Here is a 27,851-nt window from a genome sequence, read left to right on the forward strand (position 1 = left end):
AGAGAGAGGCTAGTGACTGAAGTGTGTAGTTTACCATCAGTCTGTCGATTACTCCAAAATCTGTGACCTTTCACCTTTACAAGCAGATTTGTTTGATCTCTGGAGCTCCTTATGCTGATGTTGACTCACGGTTTACAGTTTACTGTTACAGCAAAGGAACAAACAGAAATGAAACAGTTTGTGAGGTTTTCTTGTTGCTGGCCTTGCATCAGGTAAAAAACTGTTATGCATTTATTTGATTAAAAAATACAGTAAAAAAAAATTTCTTATATATATATATATATATATATATATATAAAAATATATATAATTTTTTTTATCTTAATTTTCCCAGCTTTTGACTGCCACTGTAGGGTAGTCCAAACAACATGGTAACATCACAGTACTTTTTGAAACAGCATTAACCTTGGCTAAACTGTGAAAACTCTTCCATCACAATTCATTTTAGATCCTTATTGTGTGTCTTAGAGATCACAGAGATAGAGCCATGTGTGTGTGGTCTCTCCAGGCTTCCTTTTGCATCAGAGCCATCCCGGTGAGCTCCACTTAACAGGTTAAATATTTAATGCTTGCACCGAACTGCCACGTTGAGTTTAGATCCAGACAGCTCTCTATACTATCCACAGAGCCTGCATCATTCAACAACTCTAGTTCCCTCATCTTTTCCCCGCAAAAACACACTGCGAGATATAAAGTCGTAATTACCTTTTTTTGTGTGGCAGAAACAAACAAACAAACAAAAAACTTAGAATTGCAAGATAAAAGTTCAGTTCTGAGAAGAAAAAAAGTTGCAAGTAAATGTATGTATAATGATAAAAAGTCACAATTCTTTTTTTTTCATGGCAGAAACAGAAAAAAATTAAAGTGCAAGCTATAAACTACCAATCATGTGTTTATTTTGTTATTTTGAGGTTTAGTTTATTTTTTTCTCCGAATTGTATGAAATAAAATTCATTTGAGTTACTTTTTTGCTTTAGTTCCTGTGACGTAAACGTAGATATTTGCAGTTGTGTTTATAGTTTTTAACAACCTCTTTCTTTAATAACAGCCTCTTTGCAAAGCTGCATCATACTGTGACATAACCATAAAACAATCTGAACTGTATACATTATAATGTTGCATTAAACGTAATGGGAATTTGTTAAATCTGCAGAGTGGCAGGTTCTAAACACGAGGTTTGACAGACTTTGTACACATTGTTCTCTTAAATCAAAGGCTGTTCTTCTTGTTACTGAATTGTGCAAAAATAAGAAAAGTAAATATGATTCATTTTCAAGGCATTGCCAAATCGGTGTTAAATTGCGGATCATAAATTTGGGTAAACAAGTTCTTTCGGTTTTGTTGTGGCCTTCGGTTGGGGGATGTGAGGCATTGTGGGATGCCGAACAGATTTCGTGCTTATATCATGAGACAAAACTCCTCCACGCTGGGATAACGAGCACTTTTCTGGTTTGAATTGCACTCGTTATTCATCAACCATGTCACATTCCAGTGCAGTGACATCACAATGAAAGCCTCTCCTCTATTAATCAGATTCCTGCGGCGTAATCTCTCCTTTCCTCTGATCAGTGCAGCTATGTCCATAGAGAGAGGAATGCATGCATGAGATTATTTGCAATAGCTTTAATATTATGCAATGCACAGGTTTGTGCCATCTGAATTGGCATTCAAACAATAAAACCATCAAAGCAGTCAGAAATTGAACATACCTATTACAACAAACATCATTGCCAACGATCAAGGGGAAATAGCCAAATAACTAGCCTACTAAAAAATGTGGCTCATTCTCTCAAATACGAGGTCAGGATGGTTGAGGAATCATTAGCATTTTTTGTTTTGTCAGATTCATGAATATTTAGTTATGGAAATGTGTCGGTGTAGGTCTTTCTCTCTGAATCAGTGCAGGTTTGAAAGTTTCACCTTCTCTCTCTCACGTCATGGACGAATTCAGAGGATTTTGCGTATTTCTGGCGCAGGTGAAGCACTAGTATTCCTGGCTTTCTGTTTCTCAGATCTGCTTATACATCCAAACAGGTTTCACGTGAGCGGCGTGCTTTGTGAAACACAATACTGTGGAAAAACAGTCGAAAGAAGGACAGAAGGAGATTCTGCTTATTGTGTCCAGCTGTTTATCTCTGGAGTTGTTTGTATGTGTGAGGGAGAAGATGATTCTGTATCATTCTAAGAAACTTCATCCAATTAGAATTCAGATTTTTACAGCATATACAGCCGTAAATACAGAATACATGATTTCCTCTTATATTATTCGCCCGTAGCATACTATGAATACACATCTCAAGTGTAGTTTATTGGTACTGACCTCAGCAGCCCATATTAAGAAGTTATGCACCACAATAGAGACTTTTCATCATGCTGGCAAGGAACCTGGTGAAAGATAAGAATTTATTGTTGATTATTGTAATACTTGTTACACATTAGCGTCCCCTTGTGGACATAGTTTTAGTATACTATAAAAGTAGGGCTATAGTACCCTACTATACACTATTTTTACCATTTTTGTATTGTATTATTCGTGTTTATCCACCTTATTTATCCACTTGTATTTTTTTATCATGTTATTATTTTAAATAATACACTGTCATACTGTCATAATTCTAAACACACTGTTTGTTGCACAAATAGTTTTACTGTTTACTACACTTTTTCATCTATAGCGACTTATGAATGAAAACATGTTACTCCTGCCTTGAAAAATAAGGTGGATAAAAGCAATTGCATTGATTTCTATCCTGTTTTAAATCATAACCAGCAGATGGCGCTATCTACAGGACTAACTTTACAGTGACATATCAGCTCCTTCTTTTTCACACAGTTGACCCCTGACCTCTTATGCAATGGATGGTATTTTGATTCAGTTACATTTAAATGCAGTAATGCAATTTCTCTCTCTGTGTGTGTGTGTCTCTGGTGAAATCAATTTATTTATTTATTTAGGTCAGGGTTTGGTTGTTGGGAATATAAACCCAAGCAGAGGCTTTTTGCTGTTGTTAGCATAGAGAAATTATGGAACACACATTTTTCACAAGTTTTGAGTTTTTGGAGATTTTTTCTAAATCACTAACACTTGCTGATGAGATTCGCAAAGCAACTGCCAAGCTTACGTTTTGTGTGTGTGTGTGTGTGTGTGTGTGTGTGTGTATGCTTCTTTAAGAGTGAGATGATCCTCATAACAGCATTATGTCATACACCAGAGAGTGAGAGAAATCTGCATATATATCAGATATTTTCTCTAAAGAATTGTTGATCCAAATCTGTATGACTTCATTTTTGTGCAATACAAAAGTAAAAATGTGCAAAAACCACCCAACATCACATGGTCTTTTTACCACAAAATCTGTATTTTATTTATTTATTTATGCATTTTTTCCCAATACAAAATGTCTAAACATTGTTCAGATAAGGTCTATTTACATAAGAAGCAAGATTGTGAAAAACATATATTTTTGGAGAATAGATAACTTTATCGTTTATTGTCTTGGGCATAAATAGGCTGAAATAGGTGTATGCCAAAAATAAATGAAAAACTTAATTACATAAATCTTTTTTTATTATTACAAAGAGATGCTTGATAACAATTCAAGGACAGTTGCTGTATTTTGAAGGCTTTATTTGTGCTCACTGCGAGTCATGAGATGAATACATGCAGGTCAAGTGTTCCACATCACTGCAAACAAACACACTTAAAAACATACAGAGCGAGTTCTGAAGAAAATGTAAATGTTGTTTGCTCATGCAGAAGTTGGCGTATTATGGTCGGTTCTTGCTATGTGACTGCTTACTGGCTAAAATTCAAAAGTCAAGAGTCAAAAGTGCTGATATTTCATTAATAGCTGGTACTTTAGATTTAATACAGATATTTCAGTGTGTCATTTTGACACGCAGCAGGAACAAGTACGAGCTTAGATCCTGTTCACCCTTCTCTCTCTGTCTTTATGTTCATGGCACTGATCTAAGGTTTCCTCTTCATGCAAGAAGTTTCCGGAATACATGTTTCCCACCACGCAGTGCTTCGCTTTGAGGTCAAAGACACTCTGACCACACACCAAGTGATAAAAATCACATTATAAACCACAGAGCACATGCTTTTCCTCTTTCTCTCGCTGCAGTGCTGTACAATTAACACAACAACAGCAAACTAAAAGGCTTAGTTCACCCAAAAAATGAAAACTTGCTGAAAATGTACATGCACTCAGGCCGTCCAAGATGTAAATGAGTTTGTGTCTTCATCAGATTTGGATAATGTAGCATAAAATCATTTTCTCGCCAATGGATGCTCTAGAGTGAATGGGTGCCATCAGAATGAGAGTCAAACAGCTGATAAAAACATTCACACCACTCCAGTCCATCACCTGACATCTTGGGAAACAGAAAGCTGCATGTTTGTAAGAAACACATCCGTCGTTAAGGCGTTTTAACTTTAAACGGTTGCTTCTGACCAAAATATGAGTCCATAATCATTAATAACGGGTTAAAAATGTTGTCCTCTCACATCAAAATCCAACCACATATATGTATAGAACGGTTTTTCACTTGTAAACAGTGCTTGATCTGTGTGTATTTCTCTCCTTTTTCAGACGAAATGGCTTTCCCACTTTAGAGAAAGCTATTTTATGGAAGCAGAACTCATATTTTAGCCAGAAGCAATGGTTTGAAGTTCAAAACGTTTCAATAATTGATTTGTTTTGTATAAATACGCAGTCTTTTTCTTCAAACGATGTTAGCTGATGGACTGGAGTGGTGAGGATTACTGTGATGTTTTTATCAGCTGTTTGGACTCTCATTCTGACGGCACCCATTCACTGCAGAGGATCCAGTGGTGAACAAGTGATGTAATGCTACATTTCTCCAAATCTCCTAATAAACTCATCTTGGATGGCCTGAGGGAGAATAAATTTCCATTTTTTATTCTTGGATGAACTATTCCTTTAATGTTGTGACTGCGGTTGTTGTGTCAGTTAAAAGAGGAAAGCATGTGCTTTATGTGATTTTGTTTCGTTCATATACTTGACCTCAAGTGTGAGTCAGACCGGAGCTCTACCCGCTTCTTGTTTTGCAGCGATTCAGTCACACAGAAACAGACTCCGCGAGGGGAAGTATGGGAGGAATTCCCTGGACTTGGCACAAATCTGTCCCTCTAAAGCCCTGCTGTGCAGTTTGGCCTACTTCAGAACGCTGAAACCTGTGTTATTCTACAGATGTTTACAGGCTTGCTGGGAAGAGCACAGAGGCCTGGACATACCCGGAATATCTGTCCCCTCAAATCGCTCTGTGTTTAAACACAGAGATTAAGGGAAGCAGGGCAGTAACAACACACCGATTAAGTGCTCAACAATGTTTTAGTGTCAGAATGTCATGCATCGGTCCGTGCTTCCTAGAAGTTCTAGTTAGCAGCTCAGTGTGTTCGTAGATCTAATACCAAAAAACAAGAGCCCTTTCAGTATCATGGACTTCCTACAATGCTTGATTTGCAAATTGTGTTTTCCCCATTGTTTTAGAAGGGTCCTTCTTTAAAATGTTGATTTTTCAGGCTTACATTCAGGCTTCATGTTTAAGTTGTTGACATTTTTATTCTTTATTTTATTTAATAAAAATAAAAAAAGATGACAAATTCACACAAAAATCTCATGAATCAACACCTAATTTTTTATGCTAGATTTACTTAAAAATATCATTTTTTCATCCCTCTTCTTAAGTAAATGTTGTATATATAATTCGTTTTGGGTAAATCTAACAGGTTATCTTTGGTCTGTATTCAATTTATCAATATGTTAAAATGAAAATAAAAACGGCAAATTTATATAATATTTAGTTTCATTGTAATGACTGTATATACACATTTCCCTGAACAAAGTACATTTCTGCAGCTGTTATTATGTTTAAATGAAAACGAAAGGAGGCAGTGGTATTACACATTTTGGCAAAAAGGTTCTTTAGGCTATTATTCATTCATTCATTCATTCATATCTTGAATTTTATGATCATTCACATGCATTCATGCATTTGAATACACCGAATAATGCAGTGAAAGAACGCACTCAAAATGCACATGCGTACTAGTATGACTTCATCATGTAACTTTACATTAGCCTAGATGCGTGCACTTTTTAGGCACGATTTGTTTAGTTTTTGAATATACTTGATACTGTTAAAAGGCACATCATTAAAACAAAAAATATGAATTCACATATCACACCTAAACACGCGTGGAAAACGTAATTAGAACTAGCTACTAAATTAGCTAAAAATGCCTATCCATATAGCTACAGCTATCAGGGCCTGGGGCGCCTTCTGCTGGACGGGGCGCAAAATTGCAGAATTAAAAAAAAAAAAAAGTTAATTAAATGTATGTATCGTATTATGAAAGCTGCACACACGCTGTACATATTTACTGTGCACTGTCCACACACTGCTTGTATTTGTCCATTTCTTTTACTAGATTTACAATCCTAAAAAACGATTGAGTCACTCTGACAGGCAGCTGTCAAACTCAGCTGCTCAGCAACCGGGAGTGGCGCGAAAACATCGGACAGCTGGTTTTAGCGCTTTAAATTATGGGGTAAATGAAAACACGTAATAAAATGAAAACACTATAACTGCTTTTCTTTGAGGTGAGATCTTAATGCTTATCTATTGTTTTCTACTGTATCCTTCAGGTTGTTGCTTTTAAAGAGTTGTTGTGTGTGTGTGGGGGGGGGGGGGGGGGGTTGAGGTGTCTCTCTTGCCTTGGGCACCAAATAACCTAGAGCCGGCCCTGACAGCTATGATTCGCAAACCACAAACTGACTCAAATGATTCGCGAAACCGCTACGAACTCCCGAACTGATTCAAATGATTTGCTATCCCGCTGCGAACTCCAGAACTGATTCAAATGATTTGCGATCCCCAAACTGACTCAAATGATTCGCGAACCCGCTTTGAACTCCCGAACTGACTCAAATGATTCGCGAACCCGCTACGAACTCCCGAACTGATTCTAATGATTCGCGATCCCCAAACTAACTCAAATGATTCGCGAACCCGCTTTGAACTCCCGAACTGACTCAAATGATTCGCGAACCCGCTACGAACTCCCGAACTGATTCAAATGATTCGCGATCCCCAACTGACTCAAATGATTCGCGATCCCGCTCCGAACTCCCGAACTGATTGAAATGATTCGCGTTCCCCAAACTGACTCAAATGATTCGCGATCCCGCTACGAACTCCCGAACTGATTCAAATGATTCGCGATCCCCAAACTGACTCAAATGATTCGCGAACCCGCTACGAACTCTCGAACTGATTCAAATGATTCGCGAACCCGCTTTGAACTCCCGAACTGACTCAAATGATTCGCGAACCCGCTACGAACTCCCGAACTGACTCAAATGATTCGCGATCCCCAAACTGACTCAAATGATTCGCGAACCCGCTTTGAACTCCCGAACTGACTCAAATGATTCGCGAACCCGCTACGAACTCCCGAACTGACTCAAATGATTCGCGATCCCCAAACTGACTCAAATGATTCGCGAACCCGCTTTGAACTCCCGAACTGACTCAAATGATTCGCGAACCCGCTACGAACTCCCGAACTGATTCAAATGATTCGCGATCCTGCTCCTAACTCCCGAACTGACTCAAATGATTCGCGAACCCGCTGCGAACTCTCGAATTGATTCAAATGATCCGCGAAGCCGCTCCGAACCACCGAACTGATTCAAATGATTTGCGATCCCCAAACTGACTCAAATGATTCGCGAACCCGCTACGAACTCCTGAACTGATTCAAATGATTCGCGAACCCGCTACGAACTCCCAAACTGACTGGAATGATTCGCGTACCCGCTCTGAACTCTCGATTTGATTCAAATGATCCGCGAAGCCGCTCCGAACCACCGAACTGATTCAAATGATTTGCGATCCCCAAACTGACTCAAATGATTCACGAACCCGCTACTAACTCCCGAACTGATTCAAATGATTCGCGATCCCGCTCCGAACTCCCGAACTGATTCAAATTATTTGCGATCCCCAAACACTTGCAGTTAACCAAACAATACACATTTTAATGCTATAAAAGTGTGCACATCGAGAGAAATAAACAGCAGATGTTCATGTTAACAACTTCTTTAACTTGAGAAAACGCTGCTAATACACATATACATTTGTTAATAAAGTAAATAAAACGAAAACATAAATCTTTTAATGCTACTGAATAAAAATAAACGATCCACTCGAAAGTCTCTGCTCATCATGACAGGACCTGGATCAGTGTGCTGCGTCTCGGGCCGATGACGTGGAGGCATGGGGAGTTGTACACGTCCCTGTCCCTTGACTCCGCCCCCACATCAAAACAGTGCCACAAAGATTGACGTGCAGAAAAGTGAAGCGCAAAGGAAAAATGGTATCTCAAGCTCAAACTAGACTGACACGCAAAATAAAAGCAGCGTTGCAAATAAATTAATAGATATGACCATGGAAAATATTTATTTCAAAATCATTGTTTTATTTGTTTTGCAATTCTTAATTTTTGTTTGCAAAAAATAAAAATGTATTTTCCTCAATACTTTAATTTTCGTTTTCGCAAAACGTAATTTTTTTGCGTATATATACGGCGTTATATTGACTCCATAGGAAACTAGTGTGTGTGTGTGTGTGTGTGTGTGTGTGTGTGTGTGTGTGTGTGTGTGTGTGTGTGTGTGTGTGTTGTTAAGATGCATGCTGTTTTCAACCATTACAAATGATTGTGATTTGAAAATGACTAAAACTTTAGATTAACAGTAAACAGTAAACATCTGTAACAAATCAGAGTAAGCATCAACATTCTTTTTGGATATTGGTGTTTTATGTTTGTGTGTGTGGTATAGAGTTGAGTATGTTGTTTACTCAATGTTTGTGGTGTTGTATGTGTGTGTGTTTGAGGGCAGTGAAGTGCTGAGTATGTAATGTGTGGTGTTGGATGCTTGTTGACTTGCATGTGTGAGTTGTGCAATGTTCTGTGGCATTAAAATGCATTTGCAGTTTCCCTTTATTTACACAGCATGTGTGCGGCACATTAAAGCTCGAAGAGGTTTTGTTCAATCCTCCACGTAATGCCAACCCACGCCAGGAGCAATTCAGAAGGGAATCTACAGGATTCACCAGACTTTTGTCTGTCCTGTTTTTGTGTGTGCGTGTGTGTTTGTTCTATATGTTTGGTTAAATGTTTGTTTTGTCTGGTTTAATTCTGTTTATTCCATTCATACAACTACTGCAATTAAACTCCAATCCTTGTCCTTTTTGGAAATGGAATTTGTGGGGTCATATAACAATGTGTGTTTTTAACTTCAAAGATGAAACTCTCCTCATTCATTTCTGGTCTCCTGATAGTGATATGAAATACGATCAGTAGTCTGCACAGAGAGTTTATTTTGAAATTGACAGGATTTTGTGTTTTTTTTATTTTATTTTGTGCAGCTTGGATGCGGCATCAGTCAAAATAGTAGTAGCAGAAAGCCGCTTCTGAAACGTGCCGTGGCACAGCTTGTGTACTTTTGATAAAATGAATGAATGAATGAATGAATTAGTAAATGTTAGTGATGGGGACAAAACAAATTTCAGGCATTTGACAAACTTAAATGAAAAATGTGTAAAATAAAATGGCATAACCATTTAATTGAATAAATGGTAAAGTTACAAAATGCCTTTTTAATGAGTTTCTTGATTAGATTAAATCATTATCATTACTAAAAATTCAAGCAACATGTTTGTCACAACACAATCTTGTGGTAATTTGTAACTATTTTACATTTTGGAGAATTTGTGGCTTATACATATATGAATTTGTACAACCTCGTTCTTGTACAGTCTGCATTTAGTTAAGGGTTAAAAGTGGCCTTTCATGCTTACTTTTATCTAAAAATCTTCTTGTAAAATAGTTTTCCTCTAATATTGGGTTCGTTTCTTGCCATATTTGAAAATTGACCTTGAAGTTTTATTTCTATTTTAGTTCTGTTTCAGAGAACATACTACACAACAAATCACACAAAACCAGGAAAGATGGAAGAAGAATGATGATGTTTGCTAAGATTAATCAAGAGTAAGGTTGAACTACAGACATAATAAGGACTCAGATGAAATTATAGTTACTCTAATCCACCTGCAAGACCGGCATAAACTAGCCTAAACCAGAACAAAAATTAATGGTCAAAGCTGGCATTTATGTAAAGAAGTAGGTAATAATGTGAGAGAAGTGGGTCTTGGTGACCAGAAGTGGTTGATTGTAGCTTTCTATTTGATAAAAGACTGAATATAATGCTACCAGCCATTATGACAGGAACAGTGTGCATTCATAATTATTCACGTTTTCATTGCGCAAGCTGCTGCATTGGTCACGTTCTAGCTTCCTACCAGGAGTCATTTCAATAAACAACACCCTAAAACAGACATTACCGGTCAGCATGGTTCATTTCCAGTCTGGAGATCTTTGAAGTTCCACACACACACACATACACACTATACACACTATCCCATCACCAGTTTTAAAATTAGTTTAGGAGAAAACAGAAATAGACCAATAACCATAAAGAGCAGGCACCGTGGGAGCATAACCAGCGGAAACATAAACAGAATTATGGGAAACAGAACTTTCTTTTCTCTATGGGTTTCTGGGTCCAGAGTAACGGCTGTCACTGTGCTGCAGTCCCACACCCTGATCCAGCACAGTGTGTGTGTGTGTGTGTGTGTGTTTGTTCAGACTCGTACATTGTTTCTCCACTTCCTCAGTTGTTCTTTTACTGCACTTCTGATGCTTTTGGTGGAAGTGAGTCTCTGCTGACGGCCCAGGCTGGTGCGCTGAACCCATTCCCACGACCTGCTGCCCTTCCTACTCACACACTCGCACAGTTCACTAAAAGATTGTACCATTTTTTTTTCTCAAAGCATGGTGTGCAAAAATAGACTCAGATGGGAACAGTGAAAAGTCAGGGATCTCAGGACAAAAATAAAGGGTGCAATACTCCAATAAGCATAAATATATTCTATAATTAATATATCTTAATAATATATTTAAATTATAAATATATTATATACATATCATATACATATTATACAAAAATATATATGACAATTCTTTTTTGTGTGTATCTATCTATCTATCTATCTATATATATATATATATATATATATATATATATATATATATATGCATAACATATACATTCCTTTCTGTGTGTGTGTGTGTGTGTGTGTGTGTACTAGACACTTTTTCTGCAGGGACAGAGAGCTCTCGGATTTCATTAAAAATATCTTAACATAACTTGTGTTCTGAAGATGAACAGAGGTGTTACGGTTTTGGACTGACATGAGGGTTAGCAATTAGAATTAGAATTTTAATTTTTGGGAGAACTGACCCTTTAAATATAAATTTAAATTTAATAACCTAATCTCTTCTGTAAGGTATGACAGTACGGATGAACTGACTGTAAGAGGACGAGGCGTGCTGTGCTTTTGGAGGTTAATCCGATGCCACATAAGCGTGTGTAATCAGCTGTCCTATGGGGAACACCGCAATGGAAACTCAAGAGCCAGAACACAAAGTATTAGTGCCAATCAGCTTAATGCCGTGCACCACAAAACCCCTGACGCGTGTACACAGAACCTCTGCTCCCTGGTGCCAGACACACGCCAGCATCCCTAACCATCCATCAGAGGTCAGGGGTCAAAAGGGAACAGAATGTCTTTTACTGAAGTGTGTAGTCAGTAAGGACCGAATATAATCAGGTGAACGCGCATTAGGAACATTCTGAACTCAGCATCACTTCTGAATGATCATTCGGCTGGATTGGGACATTACACTGTAGCTTAGCAGCCCGTGTCACAGAGACTGGGACAGAACTCACTGCGAGAGAGCATCATATCTCAGGTCAGAATTGAGACTGTGACAGGGCACTTCCACATCACAAACACATTCTTAAAGGGATAGTTGACCCAAAAATTCTAATTGTGTAATTCATTACCCACCCTCATGTCGTTCCAAAGCCATAAAACCTTTGTTCATCTTTAGAACACAAATTAAAATATTTTTTATGAAATCCGAGAGCTTTCTGACCCTGCATTGACAGCAACACAACTACCATGTTCAAGAAACAGTAGAAGCATCGTTAACAGAGTCCATGTTGTGACATTAGTGCTGGTAAAATCAGTAATCTGGATTATGTAATCAGATTCCAAATATGTAATATTTGTAATCAGATAATAATAAATTTTTATGGATTACATGATTATATATCATTCACAAAACTGGATTAAAAAAATATCATAATTTACTGATTCTGGATGTCTGGAGAAAATATTTCAAACCTGGAAGACTTCCCAAACATTTTTGTCAGCCCTTAAAATAAAGTATTTGTTGAAAAATTGCAGAAGAAATTAATATTTCAATACTTTAACAACAGACTCATGTGTTTACAGTTCTCTGATGTTGGTTAATGGTCACACTGACATCACATGCAGGTAAACAAACACATTCATTGTATTTTACATTTTTACGACTGAATTAACTATTAGGTTTTTACTAACTCACTATACACTCTCTATCAACTCACTAATGTAATGTTTAATGCATTTTATGATGTTGACATCAAAACATGGAATATTTTTCTTTCTCTTTGCTTTTTTATATCAATGGTACGTTTAAAACAAATTTGATTAAAAAAATGTAATCTAAAAGTAATCTAAAAAGTAGTCCGATTATATTCCCCAAAATAAGTAACCGAGATTATGTTACTAAGTAAGTAATCTTAATCAAGTAATAAAGTGGGTGATAGCTAGGGTGTGTTGCTTGGCTGTTAGGACATCTCTAGAGTATTTCAGGTCTTCTCAACAAGTCACTCTCTTTTTATTAATAAAGTATCACTAAACAAGATATGAATGAAGCTGAAATCAGAAGCAGTTTACAGGCGTTGCCTGCTGTGACGGATAGAATTTCTCCATTCGGCTCAGAACTGATTCCCTGACACAATAAACAAGCATTTCCTGGATGTACAAGAGCGCCAGAGAGGAAAAGATACAATGGAGCTTTTAATAGATCATCAGGCAGATGCTGTCCATGGAATAAAACACACTCTCTGTTCCCACTGGCCCCTCAGAACTGCCTGTCCTACATGCGTTTGTAGCAGGACTGAGAAATCATACCAAAGGGGTTTTGTAGTCCTGAATCTTGTTTACTTTATGAGTTACTGCTCTAACAAACTTTGACTTTATCAAATATTCAGTTATTTGATGACTATTGTTGTTATTCATCTGTCAGTGGCCGGCAGGCTGAATCATTATTGAGCATCCTTATGGAAAAGGGAATATATTTTTGTTGTTTGTTTGGCCCTGGAGGGTTCAGAAAGCCTCAGCTTGAGAGAAAACACACAGACGGACGTGTGAAAGAAACTGTGGCGATATCTCAGGTGATAAACTTTAAGGTCGTCCAACTAGTTTATCAGTTTCATACACCACCAAATCAGATGGTTGCTAACGCCACACCTACTGTTGCCCATAAGAAACCGTAATCAAACACACAGTGAATGTAATCACATGTCAACAAGAACAACTGAGCTATGGAATCTAATACTGAACCCAATTGCAAGTGTTGCCTTTCATTTCTGTGGTTTCCGTTCTCATTATGAGACTTTAAAGAAGGCCACAGCCCAGCTTAATTAAGTTCCCATACCGCAGTGTTTCTCAACCCCAGCAAATGCAAATAAGAAATTATAATGCATAATTAGGATAAAATTATCTGGATCTTGGAGCAAAACCAGTTGAAAACCCCTGCCCTATGCGGTCTAGAATGATTTAGGACAGTAGCATAGCCAGAAAAGAGACTCTGGGTGTGCATATGAAAATATGGGAGTGCCACATTTATTGTCAGATTACTGTGCAACATTATGGGATAGTATTTTTGTCGCACTGCTTCCGTCCAACCATACTCCTCCTAGTGGTAATTTGCAGGTCATGTCAAAATTTAGTTAATTGTTAAATTTAATAATTTTCTTCCAAATACGATAATTTTAAACTTCTGGTACGATTCTTGGACATTTCCAATATGGCAACACTTGTCTGTTGATGTTGGGCCCGGGGAGGGAGAAACATCCTCATCAGGTGTAACGTTAAGGCCTTGTGTCCGGCTGTCCATCAAGCCAAGGTTTTTTGCAAAAAAAAAAAATTTAAAAGGAGCTCTGCGACATATTGCTAGCTAGCAATGTGCAATCAAAAATCATCTTGTTTATATCATAGACTGCTGGGGCCACAGTCAGCTGCTGTTTGCTGATTGGTTGGCAGTCCAAATGTCGGCAGATATATTTTAACAAAAATAATTTAAAATGTAAATTACATTTTAACATTTTTAGCATTATTGCACCATATATTGGATTCTTGTTTCTGTGCCCCTGAGAGTATGATTTAGAACGTTCAGTGGCGTCACAGAACTGCCAGATTCAAACTGCTTTCATGCGTTGGCTGGCACTGAGCCAGAGACGGACGCGCTCAGCGCTTGTCATATATCACACTTAATATGCAGTGTTTTCAACCACATAATGTTTATTTTAGGTTTCATACATTTAAATATACATAATCACTAGTAAAACAATACATTGGTATACACACTGATGTCTATGGAAGCAGCAAAAACTATCTAATCAAATGTAATTTGCCGACGTGTTTTATTCATATATCAGACACACATAGCAGAACAATAAATTTACTCTATTCTTCGTCCAGTTCAACAGCCACTTACTTTCATGTATTTCGGTAGAAACCGGGGAATTCAAGTGCTGTACGTTAAATTCGGCTGACAGGACTCTGAACTGCAGCGCTCATCTCGTTATAGTAGATCAAGATAATTTATAAAGGTTTTTAAACGAAGAATCTGAATATCAGATAGTTGACATGGTAAGCAAGTTTGTGTATATATTTTAATAAAAAATGAAAAACTAAATAAAACCAATACCGATACATCTGTTAGTGGCTGCGGTGTGTCACGTGACAATCATGACGTGTCGCCATGGAAACAAGGGGTCAGTTAAAATATTTGTAATTTACGCGTGAAAGGGTTGATTTAAAAATATATATATTTTCTAAGTAAACAACAATAGCCCAAGTTCAGTAACATTTTTTATTGAGACAATAAAAAATAATTCTGCATCTAATTTAGGGGTGGTGCTGTGTTTACCTATTATGAAAATAAACAATAGCAGAACACTGACTACATTTTATGGTTCATGATGTTAAAGAACATTTCATAAGGTCTCAGACAACTGTACATTTGTGGCTACTGTGGCTTAATTATAAACACTATCGTTAACTCATATTTACCCTAGTAAAAACATGGTAACGTTACATTTTAGTACGATCGTCACTTCCCAATGCAAACACGCCCAATAAAATGGCCCCACCCCTGTCACTTGATTGACAGGTTTCCGTGTAGACGTTGGAAATTCAAATGCAAAAGGTATTGCGATTCCATTTGAGTTTTGGCAGTTTACATGCACAGTGCAGAGAGAGTGAAAAGGCAAATGTGGTAATCAATATTGCGATTTAAATATGACAGGCTCATAGCTCGTAAGATATGGGAAACACAATTGCAAACGGACTTTGCATTTCCATTTTAAATTTGGCATACACTGTGCGTTCACTTAATCGAAAATGAAAACGGTAATGCGCGATTTGCATTTGCATTTGGATTATGTCACATTTTATGCGTCCACAAATTGAAAACGCAATTGCAAATACAATTTGCAATGCCTTTTGAATAAAGTCCGCAATATCATTTCATAGAGGTGTGCGACCTCTGACATATGTGGCAATTGTAAGTCGCTTTTAAAGCATCAGCTATGTGAATAAATGTAAATGTATTTTTAGGTGTGCCAGTTGCCACTGTGGGTAGCACACCCTGGCACACCCGTGGCTACGCCACTGATTTAGGACCCTGTTGGGTTTCCAATACTACTTCAAACCGAGTAGAGTTAAACCCTATAAGACATCGACTGCCTTGTGGGTTCTCGCTGGAGGTCATACACGTCACTCACTGAGACTGATCTTGATCTTCACTCACCGCCGTGTAACGATCACATCGCCTGGTGTCCGGTTTCTGATCCTTTAATCTCTTGGCCCAGGGTTGTTTCCATTATCAGCTCTACATAACAATTCCTGCTCCAAAAGTCATGTAGAGGTCTAAAAAAGTAAATAATAAAGGAAGCATAAAGGTATTTTTACGGTGCCCAGAAGGTGACATGGTCGATTCACTTAGTTTTGTCATGAGATCATTTTGTCAACATCCTTATTTCTATTATTTAGAAATTATTCTATTATTTATTATAGAAATCATTACATTATTAAATTATTATATTAACAAAAGGCCTTGGCTTTTGGACTGTATTATGAGCGATAGTCAGCATTCAAATTTATCATGAATAAATGTTACATAAGGTGCATAATATAAAATAGGCCTACAAGAAAACATTTTTATCCATCCTACACAGTCTTGTCAGTCTATTAACTGATAGTCTTTTTTTCTGTAATATTTGTGTATTATTATTATTATTAGCCTATTATTATTGGTAATATTTTTATATTAGTTTATATTCATTTTACCCCTTCATTTTGATCTCTTTACTTTGATCTCTTTACTTTTGTAAATATTTGTCTACTGGAATTGATCGACATGAAAATCAAGCTTTGATTATGTTGACTGGAATATTTGCTGGAATGCAGTTTAAATTGAACATATATTTAATTTAATTTCGACTAATTAATGGACCATAATTATAAATAATTATGGTCCAATTATGGTCCATAATTATAAATACTAATATATTGTTCAGGAATACAAAATGTTAACTAGGTAAAGCGATACACACATTTAAAGGGAAATAAGCATATATAACAATAAACATAAAAATGTAGCCCTAATAAGTTAATGTAAAAATAGTAATAATATACAAATATTAAAATAAAGGTTTAATGTTAATAAATTTTTTAGCTTTTTTTGAGAATTCCTGGCTTTCTATGGTCACGGTTTGTTTACGCATTAAACTCTTGGCCACGAAAAAAATATGTTGTTCTTTCAACATCAGAAGTCGTGGCCATGAGAAATGGATGTTGTTCCCTCAACAAAATGATCTTGTGGCCATGACATAATATCACATTCCCACAAGTTAAAGGGGTCATATGATGCTTTTTTAAAGATCATTATTTTGTGAATTTGGTGTAACAGAATATGTTGACACGCTTTAATATTAAAAAATCACATTATTTTTCAAATACTGTATATTATTGTAGGTCCTCTATGCCCCGTCTCTTTCAAAGCATTGTTTTCTACAAAGTCCCTCCTTCAGACAAGCGCAGTCTGCTCTGATTGGCCAACTGACCCAGTGCATTGTGATTGGCCGAACACTGCAAGGTGTCATCGGAAATGTAACACCCCTTTCCATAATCACAAGCTTCATCCTTTTTAAATAAATGTTAAGACAATAATGTTCTTAGTTTACCATCAGCTCAAGCCCGAAAGAGGAACAGTCTTGTGACAGTGATGAAACTCGTATGTGTTTGCAGTACACAAGCCACAGACCGTTAAACAGGTCATATGATGCACTGTAAACCCTAAGAACTCAAAAAGTATTTTGTGACAGATTACACAAAAACATTTAATTGATGTTTTTTAATGTTTTAAGTTTACATAAAATTAAAAATTACATTACCAGTTGCCTTAAATTATCTCAATGTTATCTTAAATAATGATATTTCTCAACTTATAATTAGGGAGTGATTCACTCAAAATTGTATCTACTTTTCAACTCACATAATGTGGGAAACACACTGAAATTTAGTCTTAAAACGCAATCATTTTAATTTCACCTCACTACAACAATGTTTTTAGTTTACAGAACTTATTTTAATTAAGTCTAATGAACTTTCATTATTATTTGAGTGAAATTAACTAATTTCATTAGTTGCGGCATTACGCAAATATTTCCACATAGTGATGTATATATGTGGAGGCGTGTTTGAATGAGCCGTTTTATGGGGGCGTGACTTTGATAAAGAATATCTCTTTGGATTTGAGACTTTAGTCTCTGCAACTTTACAGATGTTCTTCATGCACCAAGAGCTTGTAACACTCCGAAGGGAAAGGAAAATTTTAAATTGCATCATATAATCCCTTTAATACAACGTTCTCTCAAATTAATATCTTGTGACCACAACATAATATCACGGTCCCACAAGTTATTATGTCGTGGCCATGACAAAACTAAGTGAACCGACCATGTCATCATATGGGCACCGTATATTTTAGATGATTTGTCAGGTTTAATTTCTAAGCATATATTCATAAGATTGCACATCATAGTTGAGAATTGACTTTTTTTCTGTTGATTTTTCAGAACTTTTGTGATTCAGCTTACATGTATAAGTAAATTACACAAAAACTGGGTTATTCAGAAACTCTGTTGGAATGTTCAAAGCTGAAAACTTCATTTCCCAGAAACCCTCTATCAAATTTCAACATTATACGTCTGAATCTCTCCTAAACACCACTAAAATACTATATGTTTTGGAATAACATATTGCAAATTCACTATGCTGACCTTACTGGTATTTCAAAATACAATAATTCAAGCAGATACAATAGACAGTAAAAGAGAGATACACTGTCACTTCCCGGTTCTGCGTCTGTCTCCCATGATTCTCCGCGCTGCATGTTAATGAATATTAATAAAGCACGCGACGTTCGATTGGCAGACGTTGCGTAGACTCATTAATATTCAGCATTTTAGCAGTTCCTCAACGTCAGCGCGCAGGCAGTGCTCAGTGTCAAAACACGGAGCGCTCATCACAGAACACGTCAGTGAGAATTATTATATAGATGGTGCATTTCTCCGCGGACTCTCGGCACAACACTCACTCTTTGGGTTATCAGAGTAAAGCGTTCTGCGAGAAAAACATGTGCAACACAGAGGAGAGGTGAGAAAATACACTATTATATTTTATTTTTTACGGTTATGCAACATTTTAATTTCGTGCAAGTTTTTGCAGCTGATTATTATTATTTGACCATATCTCCTACGTTTTTTGATACCATTGATACCAAAAACCATTGATATATTTTAATATATACTTAAAAAGTATTTAAACAAATACACATAAATTTGATTTATTAAATAATAAATCAGAACACACAGTTCAGTTAATACTAATACTATACTAATATATTAATATAAATTATATATATATATATATATATATATATATATATATATATAAATTATATTTATTTTAAATATTTATTATGTAATATAAAATATTTAAATGTATTTAGACGTCCTACAGTATAGTTTTTCCCTTACATAATTGTATAATTAGATTTTCAGTAGTATCTCAAATTTAAATCTATTTTATGTTTTGTTTGGATATAGAAATGTCAAGTATGTAAATCATGAATGGGCAGGATTTATTGTGACTTTCTGATGGATCAGACCCACAGACTGTTTTCACAGCAGATTTAATGTCGAGCAGACAGATGAGTGTGCACGAGAGAGAGAAATGGTGCTATAAATATTTAATCCATAACCCCATCAACTCAATTAGGATTCATGAGCTGGTAACAGGACCAAATCGCTCGCCTTGCCCCAAAGTTAATTAGTTTTCCGAAAGAATCTAAATTCCTTTTTTGCAATTTCTTAATCTGCATCGAGGACGGAAAACCTAGCACAGATCACCTGCAAGCATCCTTTTGTGAAACTCTGGACACCATCAGCAATTGTTTTCAAAGAAATGTGTTTGGTTTCGTAACAAGATTAGCACAAGTGCAGGTGAGAAGCTGATAAACCACATTTAACCTGAGGTTTAAGGTATTCTGAGCGAGGAATACGGGGACAGAACATTAGATAAGCATTACATAAGCTAGAAAGTTTTGTTGTTTAGCTGCAACTTCACTGCAGTTGCCCTGTTTATAGAACCATTCACAATTCAAACATCACTGTGAATTCATTCCATATATATTCGTATTCCCCCCAAATTCATCCACACTTACATTTCATGCAATGTCCTGTTTCTTAACCTCACGTAAACAGCTGTTTGTGTTTTTGTTGTTTTACTTGGACTCCATCCACACCTGCAGCACTCAAAAGAGAACAACTTTATTGAAGACTGCAGCAGCACTAAGTCTCTGTCAAGATAGAAACATGTCAGATTTGTTGTCTAAGAAGGCGCTTTGTAATCTGATACGTGAAAAACACAAACCTTCCATTTCTCCTGATCAGCGATTGGTCCAAAACACATTCACTGTGAGCTGAAGGTCGGACGTGACCCTTCGAGTTCCTCTCTCTAATGATAACTGTTTTCCTGGAAGACTCGCAGTATCCTGTTTTGGTTTTGACTGTTTCCTGGTCCTTCTCCAAACACTCACCAGAGCCAGTAATTACTGCTCTTAATATTAACCTCTAAATATTAACCCCTGTATGGGTCCTGAGGTCGGCTGGAGTCAGGAATGCACTTTAATGATGTGAAAGAACATTTTATTAAACTAAAGTACCTTTAGTCTAATGGAAAGGTTTCGATAACGTTAAAGGTGGAACCAGTCGTCATGATGCCAATCATTATTCCCTGTGCAACAGAATAGATTGCTATGGCTTTCTGAGGAAAGTTTGCTATGAATTTTTCAAGTGATCAATGTCAAATGACCAAACAGTTAAAAAAAAAAATCAACCACTCAAAATATCCTAATAATAGAAGTCTCATGCAAACATGGAGGACACGCAAAGAATGCAAAGGAATGCAATAAAAGGCAACAATCGAGTTCTTTGAATGTTAAATGGATCAAAGAAAATCCCACAGTTTTAGGTTATTTTTTTCTTTAAAGGGGTCATCGGATGCTTACATGCACTTTTAGTAGTTTGAATTGAAATGTGTGTTGGCAGTGTGTGTACACAACCACCCTATAATGATAAAAATCCACCCAGTGTTTTTTTTTTATCCACTTAAACCGAGCTGATCTTTGATGCCTGTCTGTATGACGTAACAAATACAGGCCCCTCCCACAATAGTTAGATTGACAGTAGTGTTTCAGCACAGACTGGACTGGCGTCTGACCTTAGACCCGCCCTGAGTGACTGTCATCAGTCCGCCATTGTTTCACCGCCGGAGCAGATGTAGACAAGCAGGACTCCTAAAAGATTGAGGTGTTTTGTTGTTGGATGTAATAATGAACATAGCAGTCATCATTTACTCCTGAAATCTGAGCCACTGAAGATTTGTTTTTGAAGGGATTTGCCCACGATCTACATAAATGCATGTATGTTCAAGCGAATAATTTGTGATCCAGCTTCACCTACAGAAAAAGAGAGCATAAGTTTTTTTTATTAACCTTTGCAAATCGTCTTTCCTAATAATGTGCTAATTAGGAAGTTTCACGATGAATGCAGTTAAAATAAACAGTCCCCCAGAGAGCAGCTGGTCAAGAGGGGCAGGGTCAGCAGAGCCCATTAACATTTAAAGGAAAATTCTCGAAAACGGTTTGCTCTGAAAAGAGTTGTTTTTGACAGGGTAAAAAATATGTTGTTTTACACTACCATTGAGAAATTTTAATCAAACTATGTTACAGACTTTTAATTAAGACCCTAAAGAATCATATCAACTTGTGGAAAATCGGCATCCGATGACCCCTTTAAAGTTGTCCTGAATCTCTTTTGATCCAGAACATATAGTCAGAGACGGTGAAGGGAGGGAAGGTGCTTGAATGTCAGAGGGTGAAAGTGTCGGCTTTCAAAAAGGGCTGACATTTCTATATAGAGACCAAGGAACAAATAAAGAACATCTCAAAAGAATACTGAAAAATCATTCATACAAATTTGTTGTACTAAAGTAACAAACAGTCTGCAAAGTGACCAAAAACAGAAAGTAAACATCCTCTGTAACAGCTTCATCTGTTTTCATATGGTCACCATCTCATGCATATTTTGTCACCTGGGTTACGTTTGGTTACCAGGGCACAGAAAGCACTATGCCTCCCTCCTTTCATTTGCCTGCTGGGTAATCCGACTCATGAGACGTGAAAAACCACCCTAGCTTTGAACAGCCATTTCATTCGTGCCAGAATGCTGTAACCGTGTCATTGATGGCTGTCAGCTGATAATGGCATAAAACATCAATGTTCTGTTTCCTGATCAGCATATTGGCAATAAGTGATCATGAGATCTCGTATTCCTTCATCTAGCTTGTTGTAAAGGGGGCTGTTTTGAAAAGTGGGAATGCTTTCAATCATAATTAGAAATTATTGCTGATGGTGTGCGGCCTGGCTTCAGATGAGACATCAGATTCAAAGATCTCCCAGCGTGTCATGGGCACATAAATGTCTGTTATTACCATCTCTAAAAGCCAGTGCTGTAACTCAAGCCCTCTGGGATGTGAAATGTTCTCAGCCAAGCTGCTATTTACAGACTTGTTTTCACATCATGTGCTTGTTTGTGATCTGTGCAAACTGCTTCTCTTCTCTCTAGTGGAAATTGAAACATCTGTCTCCAAACAAATGTCGCTGCTTACCGTTAATGTAAACATGACATCGGGTCAGTTTACGCTTGTCCTATGTAACCTGATATAACTTGTGCAAAATCAGAATAGGATACTTGATTTTCCATAAAGTCTTAAATGTTGGCCTCATGAGAGTCCAAAAATGCTCTTCAAGCCAACATCAAAGTTTGTCTTGGCAAACTTTATCTAGTTAGGAATACTGACATAATTCAACAGTTTGATGCAAAAAAGTTGCTAGGTCAGCACTGGGCTAACAAAAAGCTGCATACCTTTCTGGAATTAGCTGTTAGCGTGATATTGGCATGATATTGGTACATTATTTGTTCAACTCATGTTGAATGCCTCAAGTGCTGGCACAGTCTGTAATCAGTGTTAATGTGATAACAGTGCTGCAGAAAATATTACAAGGTGACAGTATCTATTAAGACATAAGAAGAAATATGGAGAGAGTGAGTCTTTAAAAGTGCTAGCATTTCTGTGAAGCAGAAAATTGACTGTTGTTATGCTGTTGGCAGGATGGGAATCTGTTATCAGCTGGCACCCTGAAGCCTGTGCCAAGCTGCATCATGCACTTGACTCATAATTCTGGAGACAAACAGAGTGAAGGAAGCTTTTAGAAGCACATGCAAACTTTTGTTAATGCACTTGAGGATAATCTTACACAGCTTTAAAATGATCTGTCTGTCTCTCTCTGTCTAGTAGTTGTGCCGTTCTGGGCTCGAGGCAGCGGGCTCCAGGGCCTCTGTGGTGCTCCTGATGCCCCTCTCCCACTAACGAAGATCCCGGGTGGGCGAGGGACAGGCAGGGATCTCCCTCACAGTGTACTGCACAAGGTAAAAACACAGATTTGTATAATTTTCACATTTTAAAGGGTTAGTTCACCCGAAAAATGAAAATTGTGTCATTAATTACTCATCCTCATTTTGTTCCAAAAACCCGTAAAACCTCCGCTCATCTTCAGAAAACAAATAAAGATATTTTTGATGGAATCTGAGACTACACTTTTTGTGCACAATAGAAAAAAAATAATGACCCTATTCAACAATTTGTCTCCTCTGCATCACGTTGATGCCATTTTGGAGAGTGTCCTCAGAACGTAAATTGCGTATGTTGTTTTGTGTCAGCTGTGCCATGCAATTTTTTCGTTCAAATCAAAGCGCAAACAATGTAGGAAATGTTCAGTGGATACTCTCCTTGATCATGTAAGGACACTTGCTGTCTATGGGAGTGACAGAGAGCACTCAGAATTCATCAAAAATATCTTAACTTATGTTCCGAAAATGAATGGAGGTCTTACAGGTTTGGAACAACATGAGCGTAAGTAATTAATTACAGAATTTACATTTTTTAATGAACTATCCCTTTAACATTAAGCTTAAAAATGACAGAAAATGCACTCACCCTCAGGCTGTCCAAGATGCAGATTTCTGTCAGATTTGGAGAAATGTAGCATTATATCACTTACTCACCAATGGATCCTCTTTCATCAGAATGAGAGTCCAAGAAACTGATGAAAACATCACAATAATCCACACAACTCCAGTCCATAAGCTAATGTCTTGTTAAGTGAAATGCTGTGTAATAAACAAATCCATCAAGACATTTTAATTTTTAACCATAGCTTCTGGTAAAAATTTTAGTCCCTAATGCACAATAATGCTTCCTCCCATGACATATTCATTTAGAACTGTTTTGGACTGCATGTAAATAGTGCTTGATCGGTGCATATTTCTCTCCTGATTCAAACAAGTTGAGTTTCACATTGGAGAAAGCAGTAATATGGATAGAGTACTCAAAGTTAAAAACATCTTGATGACTTTGTTTATTACAAACTTTATACTTCACAAGACATTAACTGATGGACTGGAGTGGTGTGGTTTTATGTGTGGATTATTGTGGTGTTTTTAGTAGCTTTTTGGATTTTGATGGCACCCATTCACTGCAGAGGATCCACTGGTGAAGCAAGCATGTGACGTGAAGCAATACAATTAAGACATAGACCTAATAAAATACATTGATTTAACACATTATTTACTAACATTTTGACAACAGTATCTCAATATATTAGTTAATTATTACTTTACATCAGACAAAATGCGATGCAGTCCATACTAGTTTACTACCACAGCATGATCCTAAATTAAAAACCCTAAACAGTAAATTATCCTAATACCTTAGTCAATATGACAATGGGGCGGCAAACCATGCAATTTCCAAAAAAACACACACAGACAACCAGCCCAAGGTAGGAGAAGGGTATGTGAGCATGTTATTTGTCACGTAGCTCTGTGCCATATTTACAGCTAGAGTTTCCATCTGGCCTACATACACTTGGTGTTGGCGCTTGGTACTTGAACTCTGCATCTTACCGTGTGTGAGACTATAGGTGTCAGCACTGTCTTTGTGCAGACATGTGACTGTATCAAAAAGGTTAAGAGGTTTTTGATCACTCACACCTGTGAAACAGTCCATTATGCAAGTTACTGTTGGCTGCTCTTGAGCTAATTTTTTATATCGATTTTTGTTTTTAAATACAGCACTCTGGTAATATCAAGACAAAATCAATTGAAAAGGTATAGGATAACACCGTCGTTCCAAACCGTTAAGATTTTCATTCATCTTTGGAAAACAAGTTAAGATATTTTTGATGAAATCCAAAAGCTTTCTGACCCTGCGTAGACATTAATGCAACCAGCACATTCAAGGCCCAGAAAGGTAGTAAGGACATTGTTTCAACAGTCCATTTGTCATCAGTTATTCAACAGTATTTTTTTTGTGTGCAAAGAAAACAAAAATAACGATTTTATTCAACAATTTTCCTTTTCGGTGTCAGTCTCCGCCATGCATTCACAATAGTACCATGATGCATGCATGTGTTGCTGCTGATGCAGGAGACGGCGTTCTGACATACAACAGCTGAACCACTGATGTTGCATGGACTATTGTAACAATGCTCTTACACTACCTTTCTGGGCCTTAAACGTGGTAGTTGCGTTGCTAAAGCTCTCGAGCTTCATCAAAAACATTTTTGGATGAACTTTCCATTTAACTGTTGGAAATTATATATGCATCATAAAAAAATATTGTGAAAAAAGGCAGCATGCTAATTCATGCAACAATTTTGTCATTAGGTTACATTTTTGGAGAACTATTAAAGATACAGTTGATATTTAAACAAAACGATCTCTATTAAGACTAAAGAGCTAAAGAACTACCTTTGTGCTAACATTTACTTTTGGGCTCATTCTGAGAACAAGCTTGTGTGTAACACTATGTGCATGTGTCTCCTCCAGGATGAAAAGTTGACGGTGACCCAGGCGGGGTCGGTAAGCGGTGCGCCCCCTGTCCTGCACTTCCAGTACCAGCTAAGCGAGCGACGGTTCTCCTGCTGGGACACGGTTCTGTCGGACGACTCACTCTACCTGGAAATCCCCACAGGAGGTCTTCACAATGGCAGCAGAGAAGGGTACGTTGGGTTAATAATCTGTCATCATCATGCAGCTCTATATTGAAGATGACAGCAGAACCGTATCCATCGGTCTGTACATGGTTTGGCTTAAACAGACAGTTTTAGGTCACAGTAGAACGAACGGCTGGATTAATTTTAGTCAAAAGCAGCTTGAGTTGGTTTTCCACGTGACGTTTCATGACTGGTATGAGGCTGTAAAATATGCAGCCGCTCTTGATAAAAGTTCTTCCAGTCATTTCTGATTTAAGTCCATCACGTCCAGGCATTAGAACAGAGTGTTTCACCTTCAACAAGCAGGTGGTGGACTGTCAGAAAGCATTAAATATGTGTGTGTGTTGTTCTGTGGCTAGTACATCTGCATTATTACATAAGGTAGACATTATGTAAAAGCAACAGTGCGTCACCATCTGTCTCTCTCATTATGCTGCAGTTTCACCAGGCTGCTGGAGTTTGCAGAGGAGCAGTTGAAAGTCAGTTACGTGTTTCTGTGGCTTCAGAAAAACAGAGACGATCAATGTAAGACACATTTAAACCCTTTAAAAAATTGTTCTTCCCCCCTCCCGTGTTCTTTTGTGCAACACAACTAGAGATATTTTGCCATTTTTTCCTCCGTAATGGAAACCGAAGTAGTTGGATTCCAAAAATGTGGCTCATCCATTTGACTTGTGCACTTTTATGATGCTTTTTGTCATTTTTGGAGCTTGACAGCCTTATTATGACTGCAATAAAAGAGATTCAAATCATCCTTACAGAAGTTAACAGGAAAATAACAATCAACAATGAAAATGTATTTAAATAGGAGTTGAAAATTTAAATTATGCTGTAATTCAGCTCTATAAAAAACAATAGTGATATTATTCAGCTCAATTCAGTTTAGTGTTCATTAATAGGCTTGATGTTCCTTCTAAAAACATAAATTTTCAACATGAGTGAGTAAATGATAATACAACTTTCATTTGGGTTATTTAATCTTTTTAAATAGAATAATGAGTCTGATACCATAATATCTTTGTCTCTACTTGTGCAGTGTCCATCATGAAGACCTTCCACTACATGGGTTTTGAAGTGGTAAAACCAGGTCATCCACTGGTGCCGCCCCGGCCTGATCTTCTTTTTATGGTCTATTCCATAGACAGCAGCAGTTCTGATGAAGAGTGACCGTCACACTCTCACTCACTCTTAAAATGACCCCACCCCTCTTCCTTCCCCTCTATACCTCTGCATCAGTGACTTTTAAGACAGGGGGAGGGGCGAAGCTGGGCCACCTAACACTCTGATTGGTTCAGTTTCAATTATTATTCCACCGATCAGTTCTGATTGGTCGTTCCATCAGCAGGAGGTGGGTTGGTGCTAAAGCAGAAATCATATCATATCCTCTCTGTTAATTCAAAGCATATTTCAAACTGTCTGTTGTGTACACTATGTATAGACATAGTCGTGATACTTTTTACAGAAGGGAATGCATTTGTAACCGGTTGTAGACTGTTTTGACAGTCTTCTCTAATCTGGTTTTACTCTTCTTTAGCCGTTTCAGCCTAAACTTTCACTTGTTAATCGTTCAATGATCTCAGAGGAAACAAGCTAAATAGCTCTTAGTAACTAAGACTCGACTGTTCCATTCAACTTTCGAATTTCTAACTTCCTATATAGAAAAGTGGAATAGAATCCACTTGAAGTTGGACTTAAGACTTTTATGAAAACTGCAAGATCAGTCACAGGAACTGGGGAGATTACCATTTTGTATACATCGTCCAAATGTCATTCAATAAATGGTTTAAGTATAAAAAATATCTTTCAATATTGGATGGAACGCAGCATTGTAGCATAA

The 27,851-nt window shown here is 37.2% G+C and overlaps 1 long non-coding RNA gene and 1 pseudogene across 1 annotated transcript; one reads left to right on the plus strand and one right to left on the minus strand.

The window, feature by feature from the left end:
* Positions 1-1,985: 1,985 nt before the first annotated feature.
* Positions 1,986-20,392, minus strand: LOC132125505 (uncharacterized). The gene is made up of 3 exons (XR_009426926.1): positions 20,269-20,392; positions 20,060-20,194; positions 1,986-2,385 (listed from the first exon to the last, which is right to left on the minus strand). It is a non-coding gene; the product is annotated as an uncharacterized LOC132125505 (long non-coding RNA).
* LOC132125504 (ornithine decarboxylase antizyme 2-like) lies at positions 18,829-27,630 on the plus strand (annotated as a pseudogene).
* The last annotated feature ends 221 nt before the right edge of the window (positions 27,631-27,851 follow it).

The sequence above is a fragment of the Carassius carassius genome, chromosome 43, assembly GCF_963082965.1.
Source record: "Carassius carassius chromosome 43, fCarCar2.1, whole genome shotgun sequence".
Taxonomy (NCBI): domain Eukaryota; kingdom Metazoa; phylum Chordata; class Actinopteri; order Cypriniformes; family Cyprinidae; genus Carassius; species Carassius carassius.